This window comes from Trachurus trachurus (assembly GCF_905171665.1).
Source record: "Trachurus trachurus genome assembly, chromosome: 2".
Taxonomy (NCBI): Eukaryota; Metazoa; Chordata; class Actinopteri; order Carangiformes; family Carangidae; genus Trachurus; species Trachurus trachurus.
The window spans coordinates 10,434,993-10,447,907 of record NC_139914.1 but is presented as its reverse complement, the minus strand read 5'-3'; positions in this window follow the sequence as shown (position 1 = coordinate 10,447,907).

Here is a 12,915-nt window from a genome sequence, read left to right as displayed (position 1 = left end):
TGGATGGATGGACGGAGAGGTGGGGGAGATATAAAGAGGGAGAGACAGAGGTGGGTTCTCGCAGTCAGATGCAAACTTCCACACACATGCAAAGACACGGCGACCAGACACTCGCTCTCTCCATTTATCCGTCCATCTTTTTTACCTATTCTTTTATTCATCTCTCTCAATCCATTATCAAACCGACCCTTTTATATTTGCACCTTGAGTGTTGATGGGTAATAATAATTTTTGTGTGTGTGTGTGGGGTTGAACAGTGTGTGTGTGTGTGTGTGTGTGTGTGTGTGTGCGGGGAGCAGCCTTCCCACTGAGGCAGAACAAAGTAGCGTAATAACTCAGACACTGAGCTGACCCTCTCTGCTGCTCTCAAGTACACTTAATGGAGGTGTGTGCGTGCGTGTGTGTGTGTGTGTGTGCGTTAGTACGTATGTGCACCTTTGTGTCCGTCTGTTCTATTTGAATATGACTACCTCCACATTCCCAACTATGAGTGTGTGCATGTTTGGCACATTTTATTGTGTATCCCTTTTTTTTTTGCATTGCTTTGCCTTGCCGTGTGTGTGTGTGTCTGTGTGTGTGTGTGTGTGTGTGTGTGTGTGTGTGTGTGTGTGTGCGTGCGTGCATGTTCAAATAGCTGATCCCCTCCAGGGGTGAATTGTTATGGATGCTGTTCTGTTGAAATTACTGTTATTTGTTTCCTTTAAAACAAGCTAATTGCAGCATAGAGGATTGCTGTGTGTATGTGTAAGTGTGTGTGTGTATGTGTGTGTTTATTCATGTGTGTGTCAATTTGTTTGCCTCCTTGTTTATTGTTTGTTTGTGTCGCATTGCAGATCCCTCCAATTTCTTTAGCATGGACACATTTTCACACCAGCGTCAAAACTCATTCTGCTGCAGCTGCTGAAATTGACTTTTCAGCCAATTTTTTTTTTTCAAAAGCTAAAGTCTACTGCTCAACAAAAAGGCAAATTAACTACACATGAATTGAATTACAAAAAATCTCAACTGGAAAAAAAATATTCATTTAGTTTTTTAGTTTTAAAGGGGAACTATGCAAGTCTAGTTGCTTTTCCTCTGTTTTGCTAACCCTCCTCTCGGTCATGTGGATTTTTTTTTACAACAAAGCCGGCGAGAAATCAATCAATAGAGCGGAACATAACGTTATATATCATATACGATGTTGCAACGTGTATATTTCTATAGTCTTATCTGTCATAAACAAGGGGCAGTTATGGGGACACGTTTGTGTCGCGGTGACAACGGGGCGGCGGCGCTGATCTTGCAAGGTTGGTTTTCAGCCAAGAGACACTAGGTGGAAGGCAGAGAGCCTCCATTCTCCCTCGTAACAAGTCATTTATTAAAACATTACAATTACTCCAAAGCTGTTTAATTAAGGTACAAATGTAGCACAGTTAAGATAAAAATCCTGCATAGTTCCTCTTTAATGGAATAAGAACAAAATAGAGTTCTTTTAAGTACTGCAGTCATTCACTCCAGAGTGTCCACGCAATGTTTCTTGTATTTTACTTTTAACAATCCATCCCATAGTTTTGGTAGTCTGATAAAGCCATTCATAGATTCAAACAGCTGCAGGACTGTTATTGTGTTATGATCTGGGTGAACTGACCCAAAAGTGAGCGCACATGTGTCAGTAATAAACAAGAAAAACAGTTGGTGTAGTTGGTCAATGCTGCTCTAAACTTACTTCACACTTCATCCTTGAATCTCAATCATTCTTGCCTGAAATGTTAGATATACAGTAATAATAATAAAGTCTATTTGTAAACGCTTTTACAAATGCTCAACGACACTTTACACTTTAAAAAATCATAAAATAGAACAGGTCAGAGTGCAATTCAATTAAAAACAGCAATAAAACAGTATAAAACAAAAGAAAAAAAAACTAATTTAAAAAGGTGAGTTTTGAGCATGGTCTTGAATGTTGTTGAATGTGTAAATCATTACATCTTGACTCTCACACACACACAATGTCAGGCAGTGTGTGTATTCATGTGCGAGGCTGAGAAAGAAGGAGGAAGAAAGAAGGAAGTGCGCGCATGCTGCTGTCGAGTGGGTTAAGTGCATTTGTCAGTGTTAAGTGGGACATCTCAGACAGACAGGCCACCCTTGTCTGCCAGGCAGGTGAGCCAGTGTCTTTTTTATCCATCTCTCTCTCTCTCTTTCACACACACACACACACACACACACACACCTCTGCCAGCTCCTTCACGTCCCCCTGTGCCAGGTACGTCTACGTCCCGTCTTTGTGTGCGAATGAAAGCGCGGCAGATCTGACGAGGAAGAAAACACACACACACACACACACACACACACACACATGCGGGCGCGCTGCATTCTCACGGGGGGGAAGAGGAGGGACGAGCGGAGGAGAGGGAGAAGAAGAGGTGGCCTCGCCTTCCCTCTCATCCCTCAATCCAACACTTCTCCTCCTTTCGTTTGGTTCCATTCGTTCGTCAGTTCTTTCCGTTTTGTGCCGTTCCATGCGCTGCTGCTCTGTCTGCCCGTCTCTGCCTCCGCTCTTCTCCTGTTCCTCCCTTTCTTTGCGCTCCATCCTTTTTCTCCCCCACCGCATCGCTCTCTTTCTTTCCCATCCATCCTCTTCTTCCCTCCTCGCTTCATTCCAGATTCCAAGTGCTTGGACGAGGGGGCGCGCTGCTCCGGTCACTGCTCAGGGAGTACGGTGAGCTAAAGTAAGCTCGACATAGAAGAACACCACACACACACACGCGCAGGCGGACGCACAAACACACACTCGAACAAACAAACAGAAACGGGCCCTTTCTCTTGCTCCAATTTCAATTGTGTCTTGTTTGCTATACCTGCATATGTCTCTACCTTCTCCAGATCCCAAAGCTTATCTGTACACGCAGCCTAGAAAGCATTATGAGAACTGGTCTGACATCATACGTATCCCAACACCAAGCGTTCAGAGATAAGCCTCCCTGTTCCTATCTCAATCAGTTACTCAGCACTCCAGGCCAAGGGAAGTTCAGCACAACCAGGCTGCACCCAAACCAGCAGAAGAGAAACCGCTCTGTTATTCTTGCATCTCCACAGTGGAAAAAGTTGGTAAGACAGGTTTGTGGAAAGAGTTCAGAACAGGCCGAAAACAAACTGGTGCTCACAAAGAACCAAACCCAAATGACAAAGATCCATACGCTACATTTCCACTTAAATCTGCTCACCTGAGTGGACAAAGATGATTGGAACAGTCCAAAGCTTCATCCAACAGTCGTTTCTGGGTGCAGTTACCTGTGTGGACAGAGGACGGGGTTATAGATCACACTGATGAAATATTCTCTTTGCTGGATGTCTACAGTATATTGTTGTTTGCACTGCAGTACTTTTCACTTAGTCTTGAAATAATAAAAATATACACAGATGCTCAAGTGATGGAAAAGTGCAACAAGTGAAGAGTTTTGCAGCAGACTCTGTTGCAGTTGCTCCAGTTTGCCAGTAGAGGACATTTTTTCTTGAAAAAAAAAAGAAAATGTCTGTTAAGAATTAAAAAAAACTTTACGAGATTATGAAGAAATCATCAGGTCGTCCCTTCTTTGTTCTTATATTTATGATCTTCATCACCTGCCCTCTGTTATTCAGCCTCATCTTCACCTTCATCATTGCATATTGATTTTGGCGCCACTCTCCAGGCGCGCGCTGACCTTTCACATGAGGTGCTCGTTCTTCAAGACTTCAAGAGGTGAGAGTGATTGAAGTCTAATCTTTGATATCCTCTGAAGATGTGTGTGTGCATGTGCGCACTGTGTGTGTGTGTGTGTGTGTGTGACTGTATGTGGGTGTGGAGGTTGGTTGCTTAGGACCACCTATCGTTAAGAAACCAAAGGTCCTCAGGGTATTAGAGCAGGAGATCAGGGAGTCAGCTCACACACACACACACACACACATACACTCATGCTTGTACACACACATTTGTGCACATTGTGGTGTCTCAACGACCTCTCGGTGAGTTCAGTGGCAAGGCATGGTGGGAGTCGTCTTTTGAACCTGTGGATCTTAAAGATCACACGGACACACTGACAACCACACACACAGATTAGCGCTAAAAGAAGGGAACAGTTGAAGCTTTTTTCTGTGTGTGTGTGTGTGTGTGGGGGGGGGGGGGGGGGGGGGTTTCTGTGGTCTGATGCAAACACAACCATGGAACAAGGAAGTGATACAATGTGCGTGCGTAAGACGGCCTGGAGTTCAAGATCAACTCTGAAGTCCACATGGATGAATCAGCTGTTCCCATTGACCAGTGATAGATAGCGTGATGCTGAGGAAGTAAAGAGGAGAAGGGAGATGGGGAGAAAGAATCGCAGTTATGTAAAAGAGATGAAGAGAAAGGAGAGGGAGTGAGGAAGAGGGGAGAGATGAAGGAGAAGAGAGGAGTCTTTAATGTACGTGGGTCTTGTAAGGTCAGACAGGGGGGCTGGGGAGGTGGGGAAAAGGTTACAGGAAAGGTTACCATGATTTATTTAATCACTGATCCATCAGACGCAGCACACACACACACACACACACACACACACACAAATTCCCTCTCACATACACACACTTATTATCTCCTGCTTACTTTATTTTCAACACACGCACGTGGGCAACAGCTTAATCTTCTGTCAGATTAAAAAAAACAGAAGATGAAGGAGAAAGGACGGCTCTAAAGAAGCAGAGGAATGATTTTATTCATTCATTAATGAGATTATGACCTGACAAAGAACTTCAACTCAGTGGAGATGCTTATTTTTGAATTCAGCTGCATCATTTTGCTTTCAATTAATCTGTGTTCAGACCATGTTGTATGTTGTTTTATATCTTTTAGTTTCCGCATTTATGTTTCAAATAAAAACGTCATTTACAGTAGAATAGCTTGTCTACATGATTACCACGCAGTTGACAGACATTGTTGATATTGGCGTTGGTGTCAGTGAACAAGGTGCGTTTATAAATGGCAGAGGGACGGCTACTCTACTCATTGTAACTTGTACACGTTTAGAAAAAACATGAATATATCAACCTGTTTGCTATTTCAAAGGCTTAGTAATAGAATAGAATAGAATAGAATATACAATTGTCCCCTCTGGGAAATTTGTTGTGGACCCGAGTGCATGGTGTCAACTTAAAGCAGAAGTGAGTGATATATTTGTGTTAATATAAGTCTTAAATAGTTATATCTTCCGACAGCAATCACTTACATAGAGTGTTTGGACTGAAACACGGGTCTCTCAGTCCCTCTGCTCTGCTCTGAGCCGAGGAGAAAACATTTATCGTATCCTACAGTTTTTATCCAATGAGGAGAGAGAACGGCATGCAGGGCTGTGTGTGCAGCCAAGGAACGCCGTGAATGTGGTGACGTAGCGACGAGGACTGTTATGGTGCGTTCAAGGAAACTCGTATTTTTCCGACCGTGAAGTGGTACCAGTTCGATCTGGTACGAGTTCACGGGTCAGAAGTTACGAGTGGCCGTTATAGTGACTTTCACCGGTAAAACAGATCGGAAAAACACGAGTGGGTTGCCTGGAACGCTACAAAGTTGTAAGTTGTGACTTGAAGCTGTAATTTACGGTTTCAAAAGCCTGCCTGGAACGCAGCATTAGCCAAAACGACCGGATCGCTTACTTCTGCTTTAAGCATGCACAATATCAAGCTATGTTTATACATGGCACTGGTCCTAGTGTAATTTTTTAATATAGTAGGGGTCCCTGCTGCATGTCTGGCCTGAAAAACGTTAAAGACGCCTGCTATATGGTGTTAAGCATCTAAACACATCATCAGCATTACTGCATTAACTGTGGTGTGAGGATTATGGGAATTGTCATTACTTGTGGAATTATTTTTGCCATTATATTAGCCATCTGTGTGTTTCAGCTGAAACACTGAGGACATTTTGGAAATGTTAATCGACAGAGAAGTCCTCCTACACTGAAACCATTTCTGTGGTTGCAAACTTATCTGCACAGACTGTCAGTACCTACGCCTGCGTTCGCACAACTGCATTTTGTGAACTTTCCAGTGTTCTTGGCCTGATTCCCTGTTGGCTTCCTAACCCAACCTGATGCTGACATGAGCGCCAGGTTTCCTGGAACGTGTAAAGAGGCGCAGGAAGACTAAAGAGAATTGGAGAGTGGTGCATCGCCTGTGCATGCAAAAGAACACTCATGAAATATGGAAGACTGTGGAATAGTCAATGAAATTAATGTAAGCGTTGAAACAAAATGTCCACCGCTGCTGTCAGATTACACACACACACACACACACACACCTCTTATCCAGAAGAGACAGAGGGTCGGGTAGATGGATGGAAAGGATGATGGGAGGATGAAAGTGCCACACTCGTTTTTTTTCCCTGCCTTTTGTTGCGGAGAATGCCCTGAGGCAAGATTTAACAGAGGGAAGAGATAGAGAGAGGAAGTGAAGGATGGAAAAAAAAGGACGCAAAAAATAGGAGGTGTCTCAGTGACAATGCCAACTCCACCATCACCCCCCCCCCCCCCCCCCCCCCCATCCCCCTCTCACTGCCTCCATGTCTCTGTTCTCCGCTGCCTTGCTTGAGGCCTCAGTAGCCCTTTGCGGGGTGCGACCTTGGTGGTCACTGAGCTGGTGTGAACATGGAAGAAACGAGCCATATGGGTGAGACAGTGCGAGAAATATATGTAGAGATTCAAGGAGGGAGCCTTATAATCCTTAATTTGTCTCTGTGCCTCCCCCCCACTCCTCTCCCCTCCTCTCCGTCGCTCACACCGTCTGGGCTGCATATGTGCTCCTTCACCCCTATCTCCTGGCCAGGGCCGGGGCCAGTGCCCCTGCCACCTTACCCAGGGCAAGGGCTGCATATGTTGGGAAGGTGGGCACTACGGAGGGGGGGAGATGGGCTGGGTGGGCAGCAGATGGCTGAGCCCTAAGGCCTCCGCTGGTGTGGCCGGTGGTGAGTGTGTATGCATGTGGTGGGGGGTAGGAGGTAGGTGTGTGTGTGTGTGTGTGCATGTGTTGGAGGTGTGTGCGGTTAGGTGGGAGAAGTGTCCGTCTGTGTGTGTGTGTGTGTGAGTGTGTGTGTGCAGGTTTCTGCTTGGAAGGTTGGATGGACGGGCACCAGTGCAGAAGAACTTCTTCTGGTCACGGTGAGAGAAGAGGAGAGAGAGAGAGAGAGAGAGAGAGAGAGAGAGAGAGAGAGAGAGAGAGAGAGAGAGAGAGAGAGAGAGAGAGAGAGAGAGAGAGAGAGAGAGCAGATAAATCAAACAACTACAAGTGCCACTTGCCTTTACCTGTGTGTTTGTATTTTGTTATGTTGTATTGTTATGTTTGTTTTGTTTTGTGTTTGTGTTTGCGGCTCTGCTCCGCCGTTCTAAAAACAGCTTGCACCGACAATTAAAGGTAACTAACCTACTGCTATGACTATAGCGATTATGGCAATGGGTCAATTTGCCAAAATGTTGAACTATCCCTTTAAAGCTAGGGTTTATCCAAAGTCCTTCTCATATTATAACGTCTCTGGTTTATCTTTGTTTTGCTCCAGCAGTTCAGTATTCAAGTATCAATCAGACTATTGATTGTTTTTTTGTGTTATTTGATAAAGCATCATGAGGAGTTTGTTAGGATGTTGTGTCTGATAATGTCCTTGACCTATGGATTCATTCATGCAAACATATCTGTATGCAATTGTGTGGTTGTGTGTTGAATGTGTGCGTATGGCCTCTGGCACCCAGTCTCCTCTCTGTCCTCCAAGGAGACAGGAGAAAAAACATCCAGAGCGCCCTTCCTCACATGGTGGAAGGAGAAGAGGGGGGGACAAGGGGGAGGCAGAAGATATCACTTTTGTCCTTCATCTCTCCCACAATCCCCCTCTTCTGCTCCATTACAGAGAAGGAGAGCGCCCCGAAGACGCTCGCAGGTATGACACAGCTGCCACGCTCTGAATCACACACACAGACAGACACACACACACACACACACACCTTGCAGGTATGGGCCAGTTGCCATGCTCTAGATAATAGGCTGTTGAGGGTGCAGCTTGTTAGCCAGCCACAGCTGACATGCCAGACACAGACAGACACACACACACACAAGCAGAGTTTAAGAGCCAAGAGCTGAACAGAAAACAACCAAGGATGCGGTGATGACTCAATCTTCTTTCCTCTGCCTCTTCCTTCTATTCCTTTCCTCCTTTTCTTCTGGCATTTGATCCCTTTCTCCGAACCTCCTTATCCCTCTTTCACTCTTTTTCTGTCTCTATCACCGGTCTGTCCCTCTCAGACAGATGGGTCGGCCTGCTGCTCCTGATCTTTCTATTAAAACGACATTAGCAGCCGTGGAAACTTGTTCTGGATGCTCCGGCGGCCCATTCATAACCATTTAGCTCACACCTGTTTGGTACAGAGGTGTGTGCGTGACTGAGATGTGTCACAAGGAGCTCAATGCGCTGTGCTGGAGTCAAACCTCCATCACCCTCATGTCCACACACACACACACAAACACACACACATGTGCACACCCCACAGACACCCAGAAGGTCATCCCCTCTGGGAATGTCTATTTGAAGTAAGGACCTCTGTCGCGAGCTGCTGGAGGCCTGATTCACTGTCAGGTGTGTTTGACTGTGTTTGTATTTTTACATACTCATGCATATGTGTGTATGTGCATGTGTTTTGTATGTACGAGTGGTTAATTACTTGCATTTCTTAATAACATGTATATTTTATGCTTGTAAATCAAATCGCACCATGTGGATTTCATTCTTTTCTGCAAGACTGCTAATGCATGAGTGTGTGTGAGTGTGTGCGGATGCAGGCATACACACGGCAGGCTGTGGTGTATCCGTGCCTCCTGGTAATGGATACTAATGGCCATGGGCAGGCCTCCATGGAGCAGGGGGGTAGATTTGTCTGTTTGACCCCATCCTACTGCCCTCACCCTGGGAGGGGAGGGCCTGAGGGGCGGGAGGCCCCGTGGGGGTCTGGGTCACCATCAGCATGCATAACGCTCAACATAAACACACACTGTTAGCTGTGTAAGTGACACAAAGGCTAACATCACACACACTGGGAGGTTACAACATCTTCAAAGATGATTACAGAGGAAGGGGCGTTGTGATTATGATGTTTACAAGCTGTCTGTGTTACAGTACATCATCGTACAGTCTGATTCATACACTCAATAGAGAACTTATATCTGCTATGTATTGAAAAAAAAGGATAAAAACACTTTTCAAGTCGCTTCCCGTGTAAAAAGCATTTACACTGGCATTTCAATGGTGAAATGGTGATGGACACAGGTGAAGATGTACACACCCGATGTTAAGTATCTCTGTTTGCTCTTATTCATGGCTGATCCTTTTAAAGTTGGAGTTTCATGGTTGGCCTCTTAAAGCCACAAAGCTCTTTGGATATGAACAGAGCGATGGGCTTTCAAGAAGCTACAGTAAATGCATCATATGCAACAATGTAATTCCACATAACGTAATTCTTTCTGTGCAAACACAGCATCGATAGGTAAATGGATTTTAAATGGGAACTTGTTTTTTCAAAGAGAGATCTTTCTATTTTGCCTTTGTACGTTTCACATTTCTGATCTGTTATAATCCATTCAAGGATAAAAATGTTCCTTTCACATTTTCCTGACTGCTGTTTCACAACAATTTGTGAAACATGTTGCATTTTAGCAAAGTTTTTAGACATAGTGGTTTCTGAAAGAGATGTAACAACTTCGGAAAGGTTTTTAACCCTTTGTGCAACTCTTAATTGCAGCCAATTCAAGTTTTCTGCAGAAAACTGACATTTGATTTCCCTGCACTTGTAAAGGTTTTGTGACCTCCGTGCCAAGAGAAGCTAAATTTGGTTTTCCTTGTTCTCCTTCCATCTCCAAGTAGGTGAATGTCAAAAAGAGGGGAGCGGTTCAGGTAAACAGGGCTCTCAGGGGAGAGGTGACCTTTGGGTTCACAGTCAGGGGGACAAAAAGACGAGGGAGAGGGAAGGAGCAGGGGGGAGGCCAGGTGCAGGGAACAAGGTTGAGTGCAGAGGGAGGGGAGGGAGGAAAAAGCACAAAACAAGAGGAGGACAGAGAAAGAGGAATGGAAGGGGATGATGGTTACAAATGATCCATTTAAACCACAGTGACACTTCAAAGGCTTAAAGATTTTTCAACACTTTCAGCCGTTAAGCAATGCTCTCAATGACATCCTTGTTTCCTTTATATCGTGCACATGCACAAAGATGCACATGCAAGGACAGTGGATGACACGACTCAGCCAATCAGCAGAAGCCAAGCAGCAATGCACCAACAAAGGATGTGATGAAGAAGATGCACTACAAGTTAAAAAAAATATTAATGCTGCATTTTTTTATAAAGAAGAAAACAGATTCATCATATTTGGTAGATCTTAAAGATAAAACATTGATAACTTCATTGGTCCCCCTTTAACTTACTTTTTATTCTATTTATCTAGATGCTTCAACTGAGGATGCTTGTCAGTGCTGTCATATTTAATAGTTTTTTAAATACCAAGCTGAGATATAAAACTTCAATTCATCGTGTAGTGAGCATGGAAACATTTCTAACTCATGGGCACAGGATCAATAGCAACGGGCCAGCTGGGTCCTGTGCTGAGATAAATTTAATTCTTTAAACTGCAAGATGTAGAGGGGGAAAAAAAGGAAAGAAAAACAGATTTTAGTTTAAAAAGCCAAAAGCTGAATTACTTTTTGTTTTTTTTCAAATCAAATTCTTCGAGATGACAATAAAGCAGAAGGTTTGGCGCAACACTGGTGCCATCTGCCCACAGCAGGGAGCGGTATGTGTCTTAACTCATCAGTAAGGCTATATTCAGATCGATGTCTCCTCTCCGCATGTAACTGCCACTGCTCATGAGGCTCAGTCTCCTCTCTCCTTACGGGAGGCTCGGTGTTCGTGCTTAGAGGAGAACAAACGTGGCAGATTGTCCGTCCCCGCCATCGTCGCTCTTGTTGCTCTCAAACTTTTTCTTCACGTTTCAATCCCTTCCCTCTCTCTTTCTTATTGTGATTTCCATTTTTCTGTTCTGACTCTTTGGTCTGCTGTTTTTGGTTTTTAATGTGCTTTATAAATAAATTTGACTTGACTTAACTTTCTCTGACTCCAGTTCTCTCTCTTTCTCTCCCTCTACCCTTCATCTCCCACCGTGGCAGGCGGATCAGTAGCCCTAGGGAAGTGCTTCGCTGTGGGAAGGAGCCTTGGCTTTAAGTGGCTCTAAGTGGCTCTCGCTGTTTGTCTCTTTAGTTGTTTATTTTCTCCTTCGCTCGCCCCGGGCAGGGAGGAGAGAGGGACACTTTGCGTCGGGGAAATCACAGCGTGGCCAGGCAGGGAGGTTTAATACCGCTTAGTAGCCTGCAGAGTTTACACGTGAGGGAGGCACAGAGAGACAAAGTGCAAGTGTGTAAGTTTATTATTGCAGATTTAGTGTGTCCGTGTGTGCGCGCGTGTCTTTTTGTCATTAGAAATGTTATAAAGATGTCAGAGGGCTTGTGAGCAATTTACTATGCTGTTGTAATTATAGTGTGTGTGCACATGTGTTTGTGCGTTTGTATTGACCAAGCCAAAAGGTCCAGGTATGACCTTCTAAGATGACATTATTTCCCATTGATTTGCCTCTGTTTCATGTTTTGTCTCACTGGGACTACTGTACCAACAATCGCCCTCTATTGTTGTGTTCTTAAAGACAAACAGCTTCACTATGTTCCCTCATGGAAACGCTGAAACCGTTGTGTTGTTGGTCAGCGCAAAAAAATAAAATCAAGTGCTTTTGTTCAGGCTCAACTAGAAATGAGGTAAAAACAAATGAGCTCAAACCAAACCAACGCCTGGAATGTTAATATATCTATGGGCAGCAACCAGTCACAATAAGATGAACTATTTCTTTAGGTGGGAAAAGTTCATGTTGGATGATTACAGTTACAGTATATGTTTGTAAAGGGGGCTCAAAGATTTCTTAAGAAAGGGCATTACACCCATGTTGGCTGTCAGCTTCTCTCTGACAACAGCCGCCTGCTGTGGCTGGAGAAAAGGCCGAAGACGTGGTGAGAGAGTTGACAAAACGAAACAATGAGCTGAAAGATGCTACCATGCTTCCCTCTGACTTCTTTTCACGTTCGTCATTTGCTCTATTGTCCTGTTTAAAATATTGATTAATGCACGTTTCAATAAGGCGTTTCACTGTTGCCTCCAACGGATCTGTCCGTGGTGCTGATTTCCCTTCACACACAAAGAGCTACTGAATGATTTGACATTTAACCTGATTCACACAAACACAAAAAGATTACAACATTAGAAACCTCAACCAGCACCAGTTGGATTCAGACTATAAGTACGAATATGACAGAAATACAAGTAAAAGAAAGGCACTTATTCATTATCAAATACAATATCTGGCTGTAAAACCCATCTAAAACCATCTCAACTTCACAGCCATGTGATAGATGGAGGTTCAACTTTTTTTGGTTTTCAAAGATTAAAGGAATAGTTCACCAAAAAAATTAAATTCAGTCATTAAAGCAGAAGTAAGCGATCCGGTGGTTTTGGCTAATGCTGCGTTCCAGGTAGGCTTTTGAAACCGTAAATTACAGCTTCAAGTCACAACTTACGACTTTGTAGCGTTCCAGGCAACCCACTCGTGTTTTTCCGACCTGTTTTACCTGTGAAAGTCACTATAACGGCCACTCGTAACTTCCGACCCGTGAACTCGTACCAGATTGAACTGGTATGACTTCACAGGTCGGAAAAACACGAGTTACGAGTTTCCTTGAACGCACCATAACAGTCCTCGTCCCTACGTCACCACATTCACGGCGTCCCTTGGCTGCACCATAATACATCCATGGGCTGCACACACAGCCCTGCATGCCGTTCTCTCTCCTCATTGGATAAAAA